Here is a 21,991-nt window from a genome sequence, read left to right on the forward strand (position 1 = left end):
AGTGTGAATTGTGAGCCAAGAGGAAGACACTGGGTCTTGCTGGTACATTCATTCATCCAGCAGACATTTGTTGATCAATTTCTGGATGTAGGAGGCATTGGGATTGCTGATTGGGAGGATGTGGGCTCCACACAAGAGTCCTGGTCTTAGCGCCAATAGGAGGGTTGTTGTGAGGACTTAAGAGTGTCTACCTCAGAGAGTTGTAGGATTCAATATGTTCACTTACATCAAGAGAAGAAAGCCTAGTCCATAGGCAGTGCTTGATAAATGTTAGCTACTGTTATCAATCTTGAAAGGCAAAAAGGGCTTAGCGGTTAAAATACAAACTGAACTGTCTGGGTTGAAATCCTGACTGCCATTTACTCACTATGTAACTGTGTGTGAATTGTAATTTCTCTGGGACTCCATTTCTTCATCTATATGGTAGAGATAGTAATACTTTCTAGCTCATAGAAATTTTGAGGATTTTAAATGGACCTGCCTCATAAAGCCAAGTATACAGGTAAAGTGCTTAGAACAGTGCCTGGCATATAGAAAATACTCAATAAATGCTAACTATGTAAAAAAAGGGGGGGGGGTACATATAGACTTCTGTGGAGGCATAGAGGAGGAAGGAGCAGTCTAGTGCCTGGAGGAGGGGAAGAGAGGAACCCAAGGGTGTCGTTGGAGGTATTATTTAGAAGCCCAATCACCAGGAGTAGGATGATTGGGAGGGAGCAGGTGAAAAATGAGAAGGCATGGTGTGTTGAGGATATAGTAGGGGTAGCTGTACATGTTTGGGATTTAGGATGCCTAGATGTGGGTCTGAGTTTTCAAAAATGAGGCCGGAGAAGCAAGTAGAGCTCAACTGTCCAGCAACCTTACTATCTTCTGCCATACTGGCCATCCAAGCTTTTTCCCACTTTTGGACCTTTGCACTTTATGTTTCCCTTGCCTAGAACTCTTCCCATGGCCATTTCTTTGTCGTAATTTAAGCAGTGTAAATGTCACCTCCTCAGAAGGGCCTTCTCTGACATCCACCCCTGCTCCCAGAACTCAATCACAACACTCTAGTTACTTAATAACAATTTCATGTTTATCCAAGTCATAATTATATTGCTTATGTGGTTGTTTATTTGTCTCCCTACTAGAATATAAATTCCATGAAGGTACAGGGCACATCTCTCCAGTTTGTCACCATACTTTTCACACTTAGCCAGCTAGCATAGAGCTTGATACATAATCAGCGCCCAGTAAATATTTGTTGAAAGATGAATGACTAACGACTTGCCTTATTATGCCAAGGACTTTTAGATCCTTTGGGTAGGTGTTTTGCGTGGGAATGACATGATCAGATTTCTGCTGTAGAATGATAACCTGGTGACATCATAGGAGGTGAATAGAAGAGAGATGAGTTTAGAGATCAGAATTCCAGAGATGGTGGCAGCTGTCCAAGCAGGATATGATGAGGATCTGTAAGTAGACCAAGTCAACAAAATCCAGCATCCCTAAAGAAAACAGGAGGAAAGAATTGATAAAAATCAAATAATAACTGAGCATTGTTTAGTTGTACTTGATCCTTGTTTCAGAAAAGATCCAAGATGACTGACTTAAATGTACATAACAAAAATAAAAGATAAGAGAATTTGGGAACTTACAACAAACAGGAGAAGAAAGAAGAGAAAATGAAGTTAGGAGTGAGATGAGTATAGAAAATGTTGGCATTAAAGTCTGTCCTAATGCAAAAAAAAAAAAAAAAAAAAAAGTCTGTCCTAATGCTAGAAGTGGGCCGTAGGTTTAGTGTTTTTTTGTTTGTTTTTTTCCCAGACAGTATGGAGAAACACAATTATGTATGTCCATGTGATTAGAAAAAATGTAGTATATCCATACAATGGAATACTACTCAGAAATAAAAAGAAATGAACCATCGAGCCACAATGGATGAATGGATGGATGAATCTCAAGATAATTCTAGAAAAATACAAACTAATCAAGAGAGAAAGGAGATCACTGGGCTCTTGGGGATGGAGGCAGGAAGAAGGAACGAGGTGGGATGGGTTATCGAAGGCAGGAGAAACTCTTGAGGGGTGAGGGAAATGTTTACTATTTTGATTTTGGTGACTGTCTCATGGGTATAGGCATATATCCAAACTTACAGACTTAAATACTTTTAATATGTGCAACTTATCCTGCATTACTTATGCCTCAATAAGGCTATAAAAAAAGTTAAGCAAACATCTGGCAAAGCAATCCCTGAGATAGCTGAGGTAAATCCTTGATGAGCATAAAGGTATCTCAGGAAGTGAAAGGAAACTGATCCTAGCAGTAAGAAAAGTTTAAAAATGGTTCTTGAGAGATAAATGTTAGTTTCCTTTTATAACATATAAAGATGTATTTACCCAGTTTCAGACTTATTAAATTATATTAATGTACCAGATGAATTGGTGTCACCCTAACAGATCCTCTCTGTTTGAATTTATTTGACCCCCAAAGGAAGCTAATGAACAGGTTTCTTAATTACTTTGGAATTAAGAACTGCCCTTTGAATCCCAACAGGTCTGTTGTCAGAGGAGATCAGAAGACATTAATAGTAATGAACGAACTATGACCAAGGGTCACCCTAAGTAATTAATACCTAAAGCAGGACATTCTGCTTTTCATGTTTTCTTAATCCTGTGAGACATGTAAGAAATGCTCCCTTGCTATGCTGTGTGTGTGTTGAGAGGGAGACCCTCCCATATGCAGATTTAATCAGCACTATGGTTAAGTTTTCTGGAGATTCTCATCTATGCCACCTCTAGCAAAAGGGTATATATAGCAGATTAAAAAAATAGCTGATCAAAATCAAAGTAATTTACACATTTGAGGTGGAAAACGTGTGTGTGTGTGTGTGTGTGTGTGTGTGTGTGTGTGTGTGTTTCTGCATCTTTGAGCACACAGAGCTGCTTGCTGATGGGGGAACAGAGGACTAGCTGAGGACAAAGCATATTGACAAGTCTTTGAAACAGGCAGAGTGACATTCCTCTTTGGACTCAATTGCCTTGATGTTAATACTTCACTAAGGGCAAAAGGCAATCTTAGCCAGACCCCGAGGATCCTGTAAGTCTATTTTAACATATAAAAATTCCTTTAGAAGTTTCCTCTATCTCTACCACCCAAGATACGTGTTGACATCCCCCAAGCACGTGGCCCATCTGAAGGGTCTCATGATTCAGGTTTTATTAGATGGTAATAAATGACCTTTCCCCAACAATATCTAGCCCTCCTCAAGGTCCTGGTTGATTCCAAATTTCCTTAGAGAGTACGCCATCCCCAAACTCCTCCCAACTCCCAGGTATATAATCAGCTGCCTCTGACAGGCCTGGGGCTGCAGCTCTTCCTGCCCCCTGGTCACATTCCCATGCTTTCATAAAACCACCATTTTGCACCAAAGACGTATGAAGAATTCTTTCTTGGTTGTCGGTTCCAGACCTATATTCCAAAACTCCATCACTTACCATAAAGTGAAAATGATTACAGTTTTGTTAACTGTTGCACCAGGCCCTGTGCTTAGCACTGTATCCCTTAATCTTACAAACAAAATACTGTGATTATGCCTGTTTTTAAATACTTGGGAAGGGACACCTGTGTGTCTCAGCAGCAGTTGAGCGTCTGACTTTGGCTCAGGGGGTGATCCCTGAGTACCAGGATCGAGTCCCAAATCAGGTTCCTTGCATGGAGCCTGCTTCTCCCTCTGCATATGTCTCTGTCTCTGTGTGTCTCTCTCTGTGTGTCTCTCTCTGTGTGTCTCTCATGAATAAATAAAATCTTTTAAAAAAACACTTGGGGAAAAATAGGTGAGTGATCTATAGTCACGTGGCTAAGAAATGGCAGAGCGAGATTTTAACCCAGGTTTGCCTGACTCCAGAGCCCTCTTAATCTCTTTGCTGATTGTGTCCAGTGGTCTTTTATGGTTACTAGATAAAGGCTACAAATCCAGTGCTAAGGTTCCTAAGTGGCCAAAGCAAAGAGGAAAACATGATTAGGCATATATCACACTGTCCCTAAGATACAAATTGATTTTTTCAATAGAAACAGAACTTGTTCTGAGACTAATGTTTTGTATAAGTTCTTACAGAGTATAGTCTGTAAAGAATGGATAAAGCTTTGCATTGTATCCTTCCAGTGGAGAAAATCCAGAATTTTGCTACGCTAAGATGAATAAGTTCTGGGGTTCTAATGTGGAGCATGTTGAGTAGAGTTAACAATACTCTATTCCACCCTTGGAAGTGGCTGAGAGTAGATCTTACATCATCTTAATCATCGTTAAGTCATCAAGTTGTATACCTTAAGCTTACACAGTTATTTGTCAATTATATCTCAACTGGAAAGGAAAAAAGAATTTTATTAGAGTTGTTACCTATGCTGACCCTTGATATAGACTTGTGCCCCACTGATCTGGGAGGGTCCAACCCAGCTGGTCCAAAGTCTCAGATGGTGTGGCTTGGAACAAGGGAAATATATCTGGACAAAGCTGGGCCACATGCCCTCTGGTCAATCCATGATCAATGCTCTGTCAAAAGCAGTCTTTGTAAAGATGGGACAGCAAAGAATTGCACCAGGAACAAATCCAAATTTCCTAGCATTTAAGATTGTCTTCTATTGTACCCCTCCCACCCCCCAGATACTTGCCCAACCTGTCATCTGTGTCCCCAGCATACAGCAGGTTTGAACAACTCGGTGTCTGTCCTCAGGTAGCTTATCATCCAGTTAAATAGAAAACATGTAAATGACCCTAATACCATACGAGAAACACTACAATAGAGGAGCTTATAAGAAACAGGAGTGACATAAAGGATGTACCAGCCGCAGCTGGTAGGAATGGGGGAAGTTTTCCTTGGGCCGACTGTTGAGTTGGATTCACTCGGATGTCAAGGTCAAGTTCACACTTCCTAGCTCCAGAGCAGGCTGATTATCCATATAGGTAGCCACAAGCTTTGAGGTCAAATCGTTTATTGGGAGGCCTCCCCCATCTCACCATTGTTGGATTCCCTAGACATTCAGGAGATGGTTTTTCTATGCCTTTTCGGCATTCAGGCCTCCCAGCCTCAAGCCAACAAGCACAGTAAAATCAGAGTGGGCGTATTCCTTTGCTGGAGAATCCAGGAATTTCAATTGCATCACTCACAGCCTGTCACTTCTCTGCTTTCTGATATATCTAGAGCAAAATCCAGATTCCCTAACACGGCCAACAGGCCCAACATGGTCAATGTGTACCTCCCTCTCAAATTCCCCTTCCGTCACGAATCCTGCCATGACAACCAACCAACCAACCTTCCTTCCTTCCTTCCATCCATCCATCTGGCAGACTCACCAAGCTCATGCTCATGTCAGGGCCTGTGCTATTCCTTGTGTTTGGACTACACTTACCTCTTTCTCACCTACAGGTTTCAGCTCAGACCTGCTCTGACCCCTATGCTGTCACACTACACTGCAGTATTATTTTATTGCCTTCGGACCACTTATCAATATCTGTATTTATTCAATTCATAAATTTTTTTAAAGATTTTATTTATTCATGAGAGCCACAGATAGAGAGGCAGAGACAAAGGCAGAGGCAGAAGCAGGCTCCCTGTGGGGAGCCTGATGCGGGACTCAATCCCTGAACCCTGGGATCAGGCCCTGAGCTGAAGGCAGACGCTCAACCACTGAGCCACCCAGGTGCCCCTGAACTAAAAAATTAACATGAGCCAGATTTTTTTTTTAAAGGTTTATTTATTTATTCATTCAGAGAGAGAGAGAGAGGGGCAGGTAGAGACACAGGCAGAGGGAGAAGCAGGCCCCATGCAGGGAGCGATGCGGGACTCGATCCTGGATCTCCAGAATCACACCCTGGGCTGCAGGCGGCGCTAAACCGCTGCGCCACTGGGGCTGCTCAACATGAGCCAGATTAACAGGAGAAAATCAAATCTAATTTTGTACATACAGAGAATCCATACAAACATGAAATTCCCAAGACTGTCAGGCAAAATGTGGAGTATCCGTCATCCTGAGCTCAGGGAGTTGGGGTGAGTGGGGGGGTGCAAAGGAGAGGAAGGCCTTTAGCAGGAAGGTGAGGTAAGTTTGGAAAACAGAGTTTGCCCTTTGCGGTAAGTCTCTTAGATACAAGAAATCTGTTTAATTGCTCTCTCCCTGGTACTGGTCAGCTATCTAAATCCTTTTTAGGCATTTGCGGGTAGGGCAGGGGTAGGTAAAAGTTTCTTCCTGGGTCTTTGGGGCCTTGATTGTTTTCTACACGAAACAATCTACATGCCCTTGTGGTCTATCTTAGGAGTGGCCTGCCCTTGGCTCACGGTCCATACTCTGTCCACAGTACTGGGGACATAAAAATCTTTGGTTCCTGTCTGAAGAGTTAATGTGGAGCAGAGAAGCAGGAGTCCATAGGAGTCTGGGGGAAGCTTCCACGAATATAAAGAAGGCTGGTCATTAAGGGGACCAGTGGGGGTTCAGGCCCCCCAGAATGCTCCCAAGAAACTGCAAACTAAGAACCAAGAAGGTGATTTCAGAGGAAAAGGAAACTGGCTTAAAAAAAAAATTAAATAACAAAATCAAACTTTAATTTTAGACATCTATTGACGTGAGGACTGAAAACAGGAATGGTTATGGCCCAGTAAACCATACTCCTCAGGCCCTAAACAAGCCAGAGTCAGAATAAATTTTTTAAAAAATCTATTAATTTGCCCAAATGGAGACACATACTATGTTTAAAAATTGAAGTAGTCAATGTTGTTAAGATGACAATTTTCCCCAAATGTATCTAGAGATTCAGGGCAATCCCAGCAGGCTTTTAAAAGTTAGGAATTGATAAGATGACCCTAAAGTTTATTTGGAAACCCAAAGGACCTAGAAGAGCCACAGCTATTCTTTGGGGGAAAAATGAACAGAGTCAGAGTACTTAACCTGGCACCAAGCTCACTATAAACACACAGTAATCAAGACTGGGTTGTTGGCATAAGGATAGAGATAATAGATGGATGTGACAGAAAGGAGTCCAGAAATCTTTCCTTTTATTTTTTAAGATTTTGTTTATTTATTTTTGAGAGACAGAAGCACAAGCAGGCCCCCCCGGATAGGGAGGCTGACTGAGGGCTCCACCCCGGGACCATGACCTGAGTGGAAAGCAGACACAGAACCAACTGAACCACCCAGCACCTCATGAGAGACACAAGAGAGGGAGAGAGGCAGAGACACAGGCAGACGCAGAAGCAGGCTCCATGCAGGGAGCCCGATGTGGGACTGGATCCCGGGTCTCCAGGATCACACGATGAGCTGAAGGAGGCGCTAAACCGCTGAGCCATCCTGGCTGCCCCCCTATTTATTAGCTTTAATTATAGTCACCTATTGAAGGATAGTTAGAGGAAAGGCAGGCAGGGCCAAGGATTTCCCCACCCCCACCCTAAGAGGAAACCACCCTTAAAAGGATTTATACCACTCTGGAAGGAGCCTCCACCCATTCCCATGTGACAAAAACCTCACTGGGTGACAGGCACAGGGAGGGGTAATCAGATTAAAACAGCCTGCCAACAAGCCCATTAAAAAGCCCTAGACTGGGGATCCCTGGGTGGCGCAGCGGTTTGGCGCCTGCCTTTGGCCCAGGGCGCGATCCTGGAGACCCGGGATCGAATCCCACGTCGGGCTCCCGGTGCATGGAGCCTGCTTCTCCCTCTGCCTGTTGTGTCTCTGCCTCTCTCTCTCTCTGTGTGACTATCATGAATAAATAAATAAAATCTTTAAAAAAAAAAAAAAAAAGCCCTAGACTGGGGCACCTGGGTGCCTCAGTGATTGAGCGTCTGCCGTTGGCTCAGGGCGTGATCCCAGGGTCCTGTGATCGAGTCCCACATTGGGCTCCCTGAGAGGGAAATAAGTAAAGAGAGGGAAATCTTTTATTAACATGTCACAAAGGCGATTGTTTCATAGAAGAAATTATTTTTCAAAAGATAATATAAAATCTTCAGGGGCCAGACACTGTTCTAGATGCTGGAGAATAAGGAAGTAAACAATATAGACCATATCTGCATTGTCCTGAGGCAGGACTGGGAGAAAATGGGGCAACTGGGGAGCTCAGCCACTGAGCATCTGACTGTCTCAGGTCGTGATCCCAGGATCCTGGGATCGATTCCTGCATTGGGCTCCCTGAAGGGAGCCTGCTTCTCCCTCTGCTTATGTCCCTGCCCCTCTTTCTGTGTCACTCATGAATAAATAAATAAAATCTTAAGAAACAAAAGACACAAAACACATATGTGTATATATGTGTGATGAAGATTAACGCAGTGAGTGTGAGCCCATATTGGGTATAGAGATTTAAAAAAAGATGAGGGGATCCCTGGGTGGCGCAGCGGTTTAGCGCCTGCCTTTGGCCCAGGGCGCGATCCTGGACACCCGGGATCGAATCCCACATCGGGCTCCCGGTGCATGGAGTCTGCTTCTCCCTCTGCCTGTGTCTCTGCCTCTCTCTCTGTGTGACTATAATAAATAAATAAATAAATAAATAAATAAATAAATAAATAAATAAATAAATAAATCAGGGGCCAGGATATAAGGGGATGAGAGGCAACAGCAGAGAAATTGATAAAGCTCCATTCTTTAACCTAATTGGTCATTCTTTTTATTATTTTTCTTTTTTTTTTAAGTTTTATTTATTCATGAGAGATAGAACAGGGAACCTGATGCAGGACTCAATCCTAGGACCCTGGGATCACGACCTGAGACAAAGTCAGATGTTCAACCACTGAGCCACCCAGGCTTTCCTTTTTATTATTATTAACTGAATGCTACATAGACATTATGTGCATAACAATAAAGAGTTTTGAAAATCAGTCTTACTGCAGTGAGGGAGCAGACCGGGAGTGGGGGAAGCTGAGAGTTCCTTTGGGAGGCTTTTGCGATACGGGAAGGGGGTGGGGTGTGTGTGTGGGGTTCCAGTGACTGCAAATGGATGAGGGAAGAAGCTCAAGGCAACCAAGGTCATAGTCCTTCCCTTTGGCAGAGCTCTACCTCCTAGCTATGTGCAGCTGGCCCTCACACTCAGTTTCTTTCTTTCTTTTTTTTTTTTTTTAAGATTTTATTTATTTATGCATGAGAGACACAGAGAAAGAGGCAGAGACAGAAGCAGAGGGTGAAGCAGGCTCCATGCAGGGACCCTGACGTGGGACTCGATCCCGGGTCTCCAGGATCAGGCCCTGGGCTGTAGGCGGCGGTAAACCGCTGAGCCACCCAGGCTGCCCTCACACTCAGTTTCTTATCAGAAAAACATGGACAATAGTAGTCAGTGTCTGCCTTGATTATGTATGAGACAAGAGGAGACAACATGTGCAAAGAGCCTCTCAGCATATGGGGAGGTATAGGGGTACAAGAGCACCTGGCTCCTTGGGTCCCAAACAGATCAGGTTGGGCCACTAGCCACTGACAAAATCCAAAGGCAGAGAGATAAATCATGGTAAAACAAGAAAGGGGTTTTGTTCAGTGAGGCAAACACCAGGAAGCCAGAGGACTAGCCCCTCAAGACTGTCTCCAAAGTGCTGAAAATACTTCCAGGTTTATTTATTTTTATTTATTTTATTTTTTATTTTTTTAAAGATTTTATGTATTCATGAGAGACACACACACACAGAGAGAGGCAGAGACACAGGCAGAGGGAGAAGCAGGCTCCACGCAGGGAGCCTGATGCCGGACTCAATCCTGGAACTCCAGGATCACACCCTGGGCTGAAGGGAGGCGCTAAACTGCTGAGCCACCCAGGGATCCCTACTTCCAGGTTTATAAAAGAAAATGTGGGGTGCAGGTGGGCAGTGGAAGTCAAATCATGGACCATTGCCTTTGTGTCAGTCATGGCCATGGTCTTGCTGGCTCAAGATAGTCCTTATTGCTGGAGGGAGTAGTTTTTGGTTCCCTTGGAGGGGCAGAGTGGGGGGGATGCTTTGCCCTTAGGGGTTTCCGCCTGAGCTAAGAGTCAAGCTTTACAGAAGCACCCAACTAGCAAGTCTGAGGTCAGAATGCAGGCAGCTGAAGTTCTCCTTCATCAGCACAGTGCCTGGTACTCAATAGGCACTGAAGCCCACCACACAGGGCTGCTCAGGAAGAGGGGATCTCTTTCTTTTCTTTTCTTTTTTAGATTATTTATTTATTCATGAGAGACACACAGAGAAGGGCAGAGACAGAGGCAGAGGGAGAAGCAGACTCCCTGTGGGGAGCCCAATGAGAGCCTTGAACCCAGGACCCCGGGATAACACCCTGAGCTGAAGGCAGACGCTCAACCACTGAGCCACCCAGGCGCCCCAGCAGGGGGATCTTTTTCTAACTCAGCCATCAGTCAGCTTGCCAAATCCTTTGCCTGCTGCTACCTTGTGTCCATCCAGAAGAGTCCTCTTTTTTTAGTTTACACAAAAGTTAGTGGTATCCCTGGAAATGCTCAGGAAACAGAATTTACCACTGGCTCGTTGGTAGGAGGAATGTAGATATTGAGATGAGTATCAGCAGTGAAAGAAATCAGGTCTATCACACAAGCTGAGAGATGTGGGTGCTCCTCCTAGGGGCTGGGAGAGGACAGTGTGGCCAGTCCACCCTAATCTCTGCCAAATGCTTTTCCTACTTGAGGGTAGCTGGAGTTTCTGCCGGCCTCGGAAGCCTGAGGGTACAAAATGGTGCCCTCAAGAGCATTAGCTCCTCATGGCACCTCCTGCCTGGTCTGTACCACACAGGGACTCCTGCTCCCTGGTGGCCAATGTGGATCCTGCACACTCCCAGGAGCTAAGGGATACAGAATTCTGTGGGCTGGGGAGCAGTACCAGGTGCTACAAGGTAAGCTCAGTCATGGACAAATCATGCCTGAAAAGCACGTTTGCATAGGAGGGTGCCAGTATTTACTCTCTTAGGCTTCCCTATATACTGTCCCAAATCATGGGAACTTATGCTTTAGAAAAAAAGCAAATCCAACACAGTATACTATTTTCAGGTTCTGTTTATTTATTTTTATTACTTTTATTTTTTAAAGATTTGTATCTGTTTATTTTATATATATATAGAGAGAGCAGGAGCGGGGTGGAGGGTGTATGCAGAAAGAGATGGGGAAGCAGACTCCCTGCTGAACAGGGAGCCCGACTTGGGACTGGATCCCAGGACCCTGAGATCATGACCTGAGCTAAAGGCAGACACGTAACTGACTGAGCCACCCAGGGCCTCAGGATTTCTTGTCTTGTCTTGTCTTGTCTTTTTTTTTTCTCTCTCTCTCTCTTCCTTTCTCTTAAAATCTTGTACAAATTTGCCTGGGGTTATTTAGGTTTCCCCTTGGAGCTGCATGTTGCATGTTTTCTTCTGCGAGCACATAACATCCTGGATCTATTTCTCCACATCCTGAGTCACCAGAGACTTCATCATGTTTATGTTAGAGGGCTTAAGCTAGAATGAAAAATGCCCACTTAAAGCAACTTTTTAAAAATTATGGTAAAAGGGGCACCCGGGTGGCTCAGTGGTTGAGCGTCTGCCTTCGGCTCAGGTCATGATCCCAGGGTCCTGGGATCAAGTCCCGCATCAGGCTCCCTGCATGGAGCCTGCTTCTCCCTCTGCCTGTGTCTCTGCCTCTCTCTGTGTCTCTCATGAATCAGTAAATCTTAAAAATAAAAATTATTGTAAAATATATGGAACATAGATTTCTATCATTTTAGCCATTTTGAAGTGTGCAGTTCAGTGGCATTAAGAACATTCATTCACATTGTTGTGAAACCATCACCACCGTTCATCTCCAAAACTCCTTCTATCCTCCCCAGCTGAAACTCTGTCCTTATTTCCTAGCAACCACCGTTCTGCTTTCTGAGTCTAGGAATTTGACTACTCTAGGCACAAAAATGCCCGCTTTTGGTTTTCACAGATGTGCTTTTGTACTGTGAATTTGCTGTCATATTATCTCTCCACCATATGAAAATTCTGAGTTCTTCACTATATTTTTACTCGGGCTTTAAAAATCTAGGAAGAATGTTTTTATTGCAGTAAAATATACATAAGATTTACCGTTTGGGGGCACCCGGGTGGCTCAGTGGTTGAGCGTCTGCCTTCTGCTCAGGGCTTGATCCCGGTGTCCTGGGATCAAAGCCTGCATCGGACTCCCTGCATGGAGCCTGCTTCTCCCTCTGCCTGTGTCTCTGCCTCTCTCTGTGTCTCTCGTGAATAAATAAATAAAATCTTAAAAAAATAAAATCTTTTAAAAAATTTTAAAAATAGAGCACTTAAGAGAGCATTTAAGATCCTGTGATAAGTCTTTGAGTTGTTTCTGTGGTTGTACTTCTTAATTTCTAATATATAAATGTGTATTTTGTTTTCTTTTTTTCCCTTTATCAGGCTTAATAAACTTTGCCGTTTATCTTATTGACACCTAGACAAAATAATAATAATAATAATAATAATAATAATAATAATAATAATAAAGGTATACACATGCACACATCCTGGCAAAATTCCTGAACTTCGTGGGTAACAGGAGAAGTGTACAAGTTTTCACACTGAAGGAAGAAGCTATTTTTAAAAAGGAAAGCAGGGGCACCTGGGTGGCTAGTCTGTTAAGTGATTTTTTATTTTGGCTCAGGTCATGGTCTCAGGGTCCTGAGATTGAGTTCTGTGTCTGAGTCTGAGCTGGGCATAGGGCCTGCTTAAGATTATCTCTCTCCTGGAAAACCTGGGTGGTTCAGTTGGTTGTCTGCCTTCAGCTCAGGTCATGATCTTCGGGTCCTGGGACTGAACCCCTTGTCAGGCTCCCACCTCGCTCATGCTCTCTCTCTCTCTCAAATAAATAAGTAAAATCTTTTTAAAAGTACATAGATTTAAAAAATTCTCTTTCCCTCTCCCTCTTCTCCTCCACACCCCTGCTCACTCTCAAAAAAAAAAAAAAAAAAAAAAAGGCAGGCAAATGAAACTAGCATGAGAAGTCTCATTTGTTGCACCGGAAATGGGAAGATAGTGAAATAATATCTACAAATGGAAGATAAACTGCAACTCAGAGCCAAGAATCCTATTCCCGGACCAAATGTCCCATCTTTTGGGACGAAAGAAAGATAATCTTAGATACTCAAGGGCTCAATATATTGCCCATGGATGCTAGCTGAGGAAAATACTCAAAGTTCTCTAATCAATGATAATTATATTAGAAAAGAGATGTCAATATTGGGCAGATGAAGAGTATAGTACTTGTGAATAATTAATTTTGTAATAAATACAGTTCTTTTTCTTTTTGACTTCTGTTTTTCTACATATATATTTCTACATATATATTTTTTTCAAGATTTTAGTTATCTATTCATGAGAGACACAGAGAAAGGCAGAGACACAAGCATAGGGAGAAGTAGACTCCCTGCGGGGAGCCTGATTTGGGATTCCATGTGGGACTTGTTCCTGGGGACTCAGAGACCATGCCTTGAGCCTAAGGCAGATGCTTAACCACTGAGCCACCCAGGCATCCCTACATATATATTTCTACATATATATTTCTATATTTGAGAGACAGAGAGAGAGAGAGAGAGAGAGAGAAAGAGAGAGAAATAGAGAGAACAAGCAGGGGGAGCCACAGGCAGAGGGAGAAGCCACCATGCATCCTATTTTTCTATATATTTTTTTTCTTTTTTAAAATTTTCTTTACAGATTTTATTTTTTTGAGAGAGAAATATTGAGAGCAAGCATAAGCAAAGGGCAGAGGGAGAAGCAGACTCCCCACTGAGCAGGGAGTCTGATGTGGGGCTCGATCCCAGGACCCTGGGATCATGACCTGAGCCAAAGGTAGATGCTTAGCTGACTTAGCTACCCAGGCACCCTATATTTTTTCTTAAAAATTTTTTATTATTATTTCTCTAATGGATAATTTATTCATTCAACAAATATTTTGAGTGCCAGGCTCAGCAGCAACTCCTAGAGCTGATGCTGTGGTTATGATATTAATGAAATAAGGAATAATGGTGTAAATGTTCAGTAAGGATTTTTCATGTAGATGATACACTTAAGAGGAGTTGAGCATGAAAGTAGATGGGAAAGTGAGGAAGTAAAATTGCAATTTCTAAACTTCTTTTAAAGATTTATTTATTGGGACGCCTGGGTGGCTCAGTTGGTTAAACATCTGCTTTCAGTTCAGGTCATGATCCCAGGATCCTGGGATGAAGCCCCACATTGGGCTCCCTGCTCTGTGGGCAGCCTGCTTCTCCCTCTCCCTACACATGCTGTCTCACGCTATCTCTGTCTCTCTCTCTCAAGTAAGTAATCCCTACACCCAACACAGGGCTCAAACTCACTACCACAAGATCAAGAGTTGCATGCTCTACTGACTGAGCTAACCAGATGCCCCTAAACTTTTAATCTAGGTGAAGAGGTGGGGTATGAGTAGGTAAAATGTTTTGGGAGGTATGTTCATTGATAAATTTTGAAATACTACTAGAGGAATACAGGTTTCATCATAACCACTATGTAAGGAGAGGGAAACACTAGCATTGTGCAGACAAACATTAGAACTGCCAAACTAAAAGGAGGGCAAATAGGGAAAGAAGAGAAAATTTTCCAAGACAATGCAAAGAAAAAGAATCAACAACAAGGTAAGATAAGGTTTAAATCGAATATAAATTCACAGATAGACTAAAGCACAGATTCCAGCTTACTAAGTGTAAAAGAGCCCAATTCTATTTAAAAAAACCAAAGACAACAAATGGATTGAGTTGTTACAAATCCACCTGTTAATGATTTGCACTTAAAAGTGTTAAAAAAGGGATGCCTGGGTGGCTTAGTGGTTGAGCGTTTGCCTTTGTCTCAGGGCGTGATCCCTGGGTCCTGGGATCGAGTCCCGCATCGGGCTTCCTGCCTGGAGCCTGCTTCTCCCTCTGCCTGTGTCTCTGCCTCTCTCTCTCTCTCTCTCTCTCTCTCTCTCTCCCTGTGCCTCTCATGAATAAATAAATAAAATCTTAAAAAAATAATGATATACAATCTGTAAAGACAACCTAAGAGTCATAGATGTTCACGTACCAAACATGGATAAATGAATAAATAATATTCATTTTTACAATTCAGCTGAATTTAATTTAGCTTGGCAAAAAAGCAAATCATGGAGGAATTGTATAATAGAGTTTGTAAGCCTGATTTAACACAAAAAGTGCTCTCTAATCTACAGAGAATACATGTACTCTTTATGTCCATACAAATCAGTTATATACCTGGCCATAAAGAAAATGATGATAAATTTAAAAAGCCCAGGAGATTCTATAATTCAGAAACTTTAGCAACCACAGAATGGCTTTCTAAAATCTTGCTTGGGAATTAAGAAATAATTTCTCAGATCAAAGAGGAAATAAAAATTATTAGGACAAATAAGTGAATTTTGCAGTCAGTGGATACAAGGTCAGTATACCAAAAACCAATTGTTTTCTATATATTAGCAACAAACAGAGAATAAAATCTTCAAAGACCATTTATAATAGTATCAAAATACTTAGGAATACAATTAGCAAAAAATGTATTAAATTTACTTCAAGAGGGACGCCTGGGTGGCTCAGTGGTTGAGTGTCTGCCTTTGGCTCAGGTCATGATCTGGAAACCTGGGATGAGTCCTGGATGGGGCTCCCTGCAGGGAACCTACTGCCTATGTCTTTACCTCTTTCTTTGTGTCTTTCATGAATAAATAAATAAAATCTTTAAATAAAAAAAAGTTTACTACAAGACACTGTTGACAAAAATTAAGTACGACTTCATAAATGGAGAAGCATATTTATGGATTGGAAGACAGAATTTTTAAGTAATCAGTTCTTTCCATGTTGATCTATAGATTCAATGGAACTTCAACCCCAAAACCTAGCGGGCTTTTCTTTTCTTTTCTTTTCTTTTTTAAGATTTTATTTATTTATTCATAGAGACACAGAGAAAGAGAGAGAGGCAGAGACACACACAGAGGGAGAAGCAGGCTCCACGCAGGGAACCTGACGTGGGACTCGATCCCCGGGCTCTCGCATCACACCCCAGGCTGCAGGCGGCGCTAAACCGCTGCGCCACCAAGATGCCTGTTTTTCTTTTTTTGATATAAAAATACAAATACACACACACACACACACACACACACACACACACCCCACCCTGGTAGTTTCAACCTTGTACAATAGGTCTCTTACTTTTAGAGCTCTGGGTTGCCAAGTATAAAAAAAAAATCTGAATTCTCTGAGGCTACCATGTTATGAAGAAGCCCAAGCCATATTGAGAGGCTGTGTGCTCCATGTGATAGCCCAATTGGTCTTTCAGCCATCAGGCAGCAAAACTGTGAGCCACATGAGTGAAGTGATCTTTAATGTCAATTCTGGTTGAGCCATCAGGTGACTTGACCCCAGTGGACATTCCAGTGAAATTGTATAAGAGACGCCAAGTGACAGCTGTCTGGCCAAGTCCTTCCACAACTCCTGTATCATGAGACCTTGAGAAAAATAAAACGGTTGTTTAAAAAAATTATTTAAAAATATAAAATAAGGGGTGCCTGGGTGGCTCAGTCGGTGAAGAATCTGCCTTCAGCTCAGGTCGTGATCCCAGGGTCCTGGGATCGAGCCCCACCTCGGGCTCCTGCTCAGCGGGGAGTCTGCTTCTCCTTCTGCCCGTCGCCCCATTCGTGATTGCTCTCTCTCAAATAAATAAATAAAATATTTAAAAAATATAATAAATAAATAAATAAATAAATAAATAAATAAAAGCAGGGGCACCTGGCTGGCTCAACTGGAAGAGTGTGTGACTTGAGTTCTGGATTGTGAGTTTGAGGCCCCATGTTGGGTCTAGAGATTACCCCCCCTAATTTTTTTTTAAATCGCAGCAGCCTTATTATAATAGCCCCAAACTGGAAACACTAAAGAATCTCCTTCAATAGCAAAAAGGATAAATAAAGGGTCATATATTCATATACTGGAATATGATATAACAAGGAAAATGAATGAACCATGAGTACATGGATGAAACTCGCAGATACAACACCAAGTAAAGGAAGTCACACATGAGCACATATTGTTTGAATGCATTTACATGAAGTTCAAAATCATGGTGGTGAAGTAAGAGTAGTGGTTTTCCTTAGGATTGACTGGGAAGGAGGACAAAGGACTGTTTTTTTGTTTGTTTTGTTTTCTTTGTTTTAATATTTTATTTATTTATTCATGAGAGACAGAGAGAGAGGGAGAAGCAGGGTCCACGCAGGGAGCCTGATGTGGGGCTCGATCCCCTGTCTCCAGGATCATGCCCTGGGCTGAAGGTGGCTCTAAACCGCTGAGCCGCCGGGGCTACCCAAAGGACTGTTTTAAGATGCTGGGAAATATTTCATATTTGGATCTGGGTGGTGGTTATGAAGCTGTGCATGTATGTAAAAACACTTCAGTAGATGTAAGACAGCCCAATTTAAAAAAGAAAAGCATGAATTAAGACATGTATTTATTTACTTTTCAAGTAAACTCTGCTGCCAACATGGGACTTGAACTCATGACCCCATGATTAAGAGTCACCTGTTCTACCTACTGAGTTAGCTAGGTGCTCTAGGATTTTATTTTAAAGACATCATAATATTAAGTTGGCTCGAAGTGGAGAAAACAATTGAGAGGGACTGCACACGCCTAGCCCAAGGACACAATTAAGAAGGTGTGTGCCACTAAAAAAAAAAAAAAAAAAAAAAAAAGAAGGTGTGTGCCAGGTGGCTAGGTGACTCAGTCCATTGAGTGTCTACCTTTAGCTCAAGTTATGATCTCAGGGTTTGGGATCCAGCCCCACTTCCAGCTCCCTGCTCAGTGGAGAGTCTCCCTCTCCCTCTTTCCCTGCCCACCCCCCTCATGCTCCCTTTCTCAAATAAATCTTAAAAAAAAAAAGGTGTATACCTGGGGCACTGGGGTGACTCAGTTTGTTGAGTGTCAGACTTTAAGGTTTAGGCTCAGGTCATGATCTCAGGGTCATAAGATTGAGCCCCTCCTCAGGTCTGGTGCTCCGCAGAGAGTCTACCTTTCTCCCTCTGTCTCTGCCCCTGCTCTCTCTCTCTCTCTCTTAAGTAAATACAATCTTATTTATTTATTTATTTATTTATTTATTTATTTATTTATTTATTTATTTAATAAAATCTTTTATTTAAAAAAAAGGTGTGTGTCTGGAATAATCTGATGCAAGGAGTGAAGTTGACCTGATTCAGTCAAGGAATGATTAGAATAATAGGAAAATTAGTTGGTCTCCCTCTCAGATGAGTGGTAGTCAAAGAATAAAATGAAAGGATGATCCTGGGGTCCTGGGATCAAGTCCCAGCATCGGGCTCCCGGCAGGGAGCCTGCTTCTCCTTCTGCCTGTGTCTCTGCCTCTCTCTCTGTGTCTCTCATTAAAGAATAAATAAAATCTTAAAAAAAAAAAAAAAGAAAGGAACAAAGTAAGGAATATTTGAGGAATTCAGTAATTTTCATAGGAGTATAGTTCATAGCATAGAGTATCAAGTGGGCTTTTTTGGTAGAAATTAACAGCTGATTTCATATGGAAATGCACAGGACTTAGAAAGGTGAAGACAATCCCAAAGAAGTATGAATCTGGAAGGCCTATTCTGATTTCAAGACTAAATAAGCTAAGTAAGGCAGAGTGGTCTTGGTGTAAAGAAAGGTAAGTAGGTCAGCAACTGGATATCTATATGGAAATAAGATGAATCTGGCCTCTGCCTCACACTCTACACAAAAATTAACTTCCTTTTTTAGATTTTATTTATTTATTCATGAGAGACACACAGAGAGAGGCAGAGACACAGGCAGAGCGAGAAGCAGGCTCCCTGTGGGGAACCTGTTGTGGGACTCAATCCCAGGACCCCGCGATCACGCCCTGAGCCAAAGGCAGATGCTCAGTCACTGAGCTACCCAGGTGCCCATAATTTGAGATGGATCATACACTTAAGTATGAAAGCTTCTAGAAGAAAAGATAGGAGAAAATCTTTATGACCTTTGGGGCGGGAGATATTTAAAACATGACACGAAAAACACTAACCATAACATAAAAATATCTCTGCTCATCAAAAGATATTTAAAGTGAAAAGGAAAGCCACAACCAGGAGTATATATTCTAAATATATATGTATGGCAAAGAACTCCTATGCAGACATAAAGAAAAGAACTCCTATATACAAACAACCTCGGTTATAAAACGGGCTAATTCTCAGAGGAGTGTCTGTCCACAGACATTTTACAGAAAAAGATATCCAAAGGATAAATAAGCACATGAAAAGGTTCTCAGCATCTCTACAGGTCAAGGACATGCAAAGAATAGCACAGGGAGATAGCAGGGTACACGTGCCAGAAAGGCTACGTTGAAAAAGAGTGACAATACTCATGTTGTGAAGATGTGGACCACCTGGCATTCTCCTACATCGCTAGTGGATAATAAAATGGTACAACCACTATGCAAAACTGTTTGGCAGTTCTTATAAAAACATACTCCATGACCCAGCAATTCCACTCCCATGTATATCCCAAGATGAATTTATAAAAAGGTTTGTACACATAAGTAAATGTAAATAGCAGCTTTTTTTTTTTTTTTTTTTTTTTTTTGTAAATAGCAGCTTTATTCATAGCTGTCCCCAAGCTGGAAACAACCCAAATGTCCATCAACAGGAGAATAAACTGTGATGTATTTATAAATCAAATATCACATGGCAACTAAAAAAACAATCGATACACAAAACAGGGATGACTCTCAAGAACATAATGCTGAGTGAATAATGGGAGACGTAAAGGAGTACAAGCTGTCTTAATTTTTAAGTCTTAAAAACATTTTATTTATGTATTTTAAGATATTTATTTATCCATGAGAGATACACAGAGAGAGAGGCAGAGACACAGGCAGAGGGAGAAGCAAGCTCTATGCAGGGAGCCTGACGTGGGACTCGATCCCGGGACTCCGGATCACACCCGGAGCCAAAGGCAGACACTCAACCCCTGAACCATCCAGGCGTCCCAAAACGTTTTATTTATTTGAGAGAGAGAAAGAGAGCACAAGCAGGGGTGAGAGGCACAGGGAGAGGGAAAAGCAGATTCCTCACTGAGCAGGGAGCCCCATGTGGGGTTCGATCCCAGGACCCTAGGGTCATGTCCTGAACAGAAGGCAGGTGCTTAACCCACTGAGCCGCCCAGGCTGTGGGTTTTGAAATGACACTCAGTAATAGGTAAAACTAACCTATGTGACAGAAGTCAGGATAGTGATCCTCTGTTTTCTCTGGAGGGCTGGAAATGTTCTATCTTTGATCTGGTGGTGGTTACATAAGCTTTGCTTTCAAAAACTGTGCATTTTGGGGCACCTGGGTGACTCTGTTGGTTGGCGGTCTGCCTTCTGCTGAGGTCCTGATCTCAGGGTCCTGGGATACGTCCTCTTGTGGGGCTCCCCACTGAGCAGGGAGCCTGCTTCTCCTTTTCTCTTTGTGTCTCCCGCCTGCTTGTGAGCTCTCTCTCTCTTTCAAATAAATTTTTTAAAATACATGTATTTTTCTGTATATAAACTATATATGCCTTCAATAAAGAAAACAGAAAAAAAACTACAGGTTGTCTGGAATTTTTTAAAAAATATTTTATTTATTCATGAGAGACACAGAGAGGCAGAGACATAGGCAGAGGGAGAAGCAGGCTTCATGGGGGGAGCCCCATGTGGGACTTGATCCTGGATCCCAGGACCATGCCCAGAGCCAAAGGCAGACACTCAAACGCTGAGCCACCCAGGCGTCCCTGTCTAGAAATTTTTAAGGAAAAAACACTTCATATGAGACACTAAAGGAGGGTATCTGGGTGCCTGCTTCTCCCTCCCGAATAAATAAAAATCTTAAAACAAACAAACAAACACTAAAGACACAGCTAAAGCCATACTCAAAGGAAGATTTATAGTCATTAATACCGTGATTACCAAAAAATAAATAAAAATAGAAATAAAGAAACTATTTAATTCAATAAACTATTAGGGATGCCTGGGTGGCTCAGTGGTTGTCTGCCTTTGGCTCAGGGCCTGATCCTGGAGTCTCAGGATCGAGTCCTACATCAGGGTCCCTGCCAGGAGCCTGCTTCTCCCTCTGCCTGTGTCTCTGCCTCTGTCTGTCTCTTGTGAATAAATAAATAAAATCTTAAAAAAATAATTCAATAAACTATTAAACTAATAAGATAACAGAATTAATGAAGAGGAAAGTTGAAGTTAAAGAAGTAGAAAATTAAACAGTAGGAAAGTAAGTAAAAGAAAATGTTATTTCTTTGAAGGTACAAATAAAATAGAGCAAAGCAGAGTTTTCAAAAATACCTGGGTTCCGGGCACTTGGGTGGCTCAGTGGCTGAGCGTCGGCCTTCATTTCATCTCAGGGCGTGATCCTGGGGTCCTGGGATCAAGTCCTCTATCGGGCTCCCCGCAGGAGGCCTGCTTCTCCCTCTGCCTCTCACATGAAAAAATGAATACAATCTTAAAAAAAAAAAAGAAAAGAAAAGAAAAGAAAAGAAAAGAAAAGACCTGGGTTCCATCAACGGTCCTTGTGATTTTTGTCTTGAGACTTTGGTGCTGTGCCCCCATGACAGTGGAACTTGGTGCGGTTCATTCATTTATTAAATCTTTAAAAAATCTGTTGGGCACTGACATCCTCAAGACACTGTTTTATGACCTGGTCAGAGAGACCGAGCGCAACAGCAGATTTCAGGTGCTGTTCGTCTGGCAGAGAGAGAGCAGGTGCCTGGCCGTGCACGCGTGTTAGTTGGTTCTGGGTGCGGCCGGCATCCCGGCATCTCAAACACGAGGTCCCCCCAGCCTGGCTGCTCGGTTGTGGGTGTGAATTCAGGGCTGACCCTGGATCCCCCGGGTCAGGAAGGTAGGAAGAAGCCCTCTGGATTCAGAGAAGGCGGAGGCGCCTCCGCAGGTGCCCGTGGGCTCTCTGGGCGCCGCCGGGAGCCGAGGCGGGACGCGCGGTCCCGTGAGGCCTGCGGGATGGAGCGGGCAGGTGCGGGCCCCGAGGCGCGCGGGC

The 21,991-nt window shown here is 42.7% G+C and overlaps 1 long non-coding RNA gene across 1 annotated transcript; it reads right to left on the bottom strand.

The window, feature by feature from the left end:
• Positions 1–1,057: 1,057 nt before the first annotated feature.
• On the bottom strand, positions 1,058–21,978 carry LOC118354730 (uncharacterized). Its single transcript, XR_004815705.2, has 2 exons — positions 21,283–21,978; positions 1,058–1,487 (listed from the first exon to the last, which is right to left on the bottom strand). It is a non-coding gene; the product is annotated as an uncharacterized LOC118354730 (long non-coding RNA).
• Positions 21,979–21,991: the final 13 nt, after the last annotated feature.

The sequence above is a fragment of the Canis lupus genome, chromosome 5 (genome assembly GCF_003254725.2).
Source record: "Canis lupus dingo isolate Sandy chromosome 5, ASM325472v2, whole genome shotgun sequence".
Taxonomy (NCBI): Eukaryota; Metazoa; Chordata; class Mammalia; order Carnivora; family Canidae; genus Canis; species Canis lupus.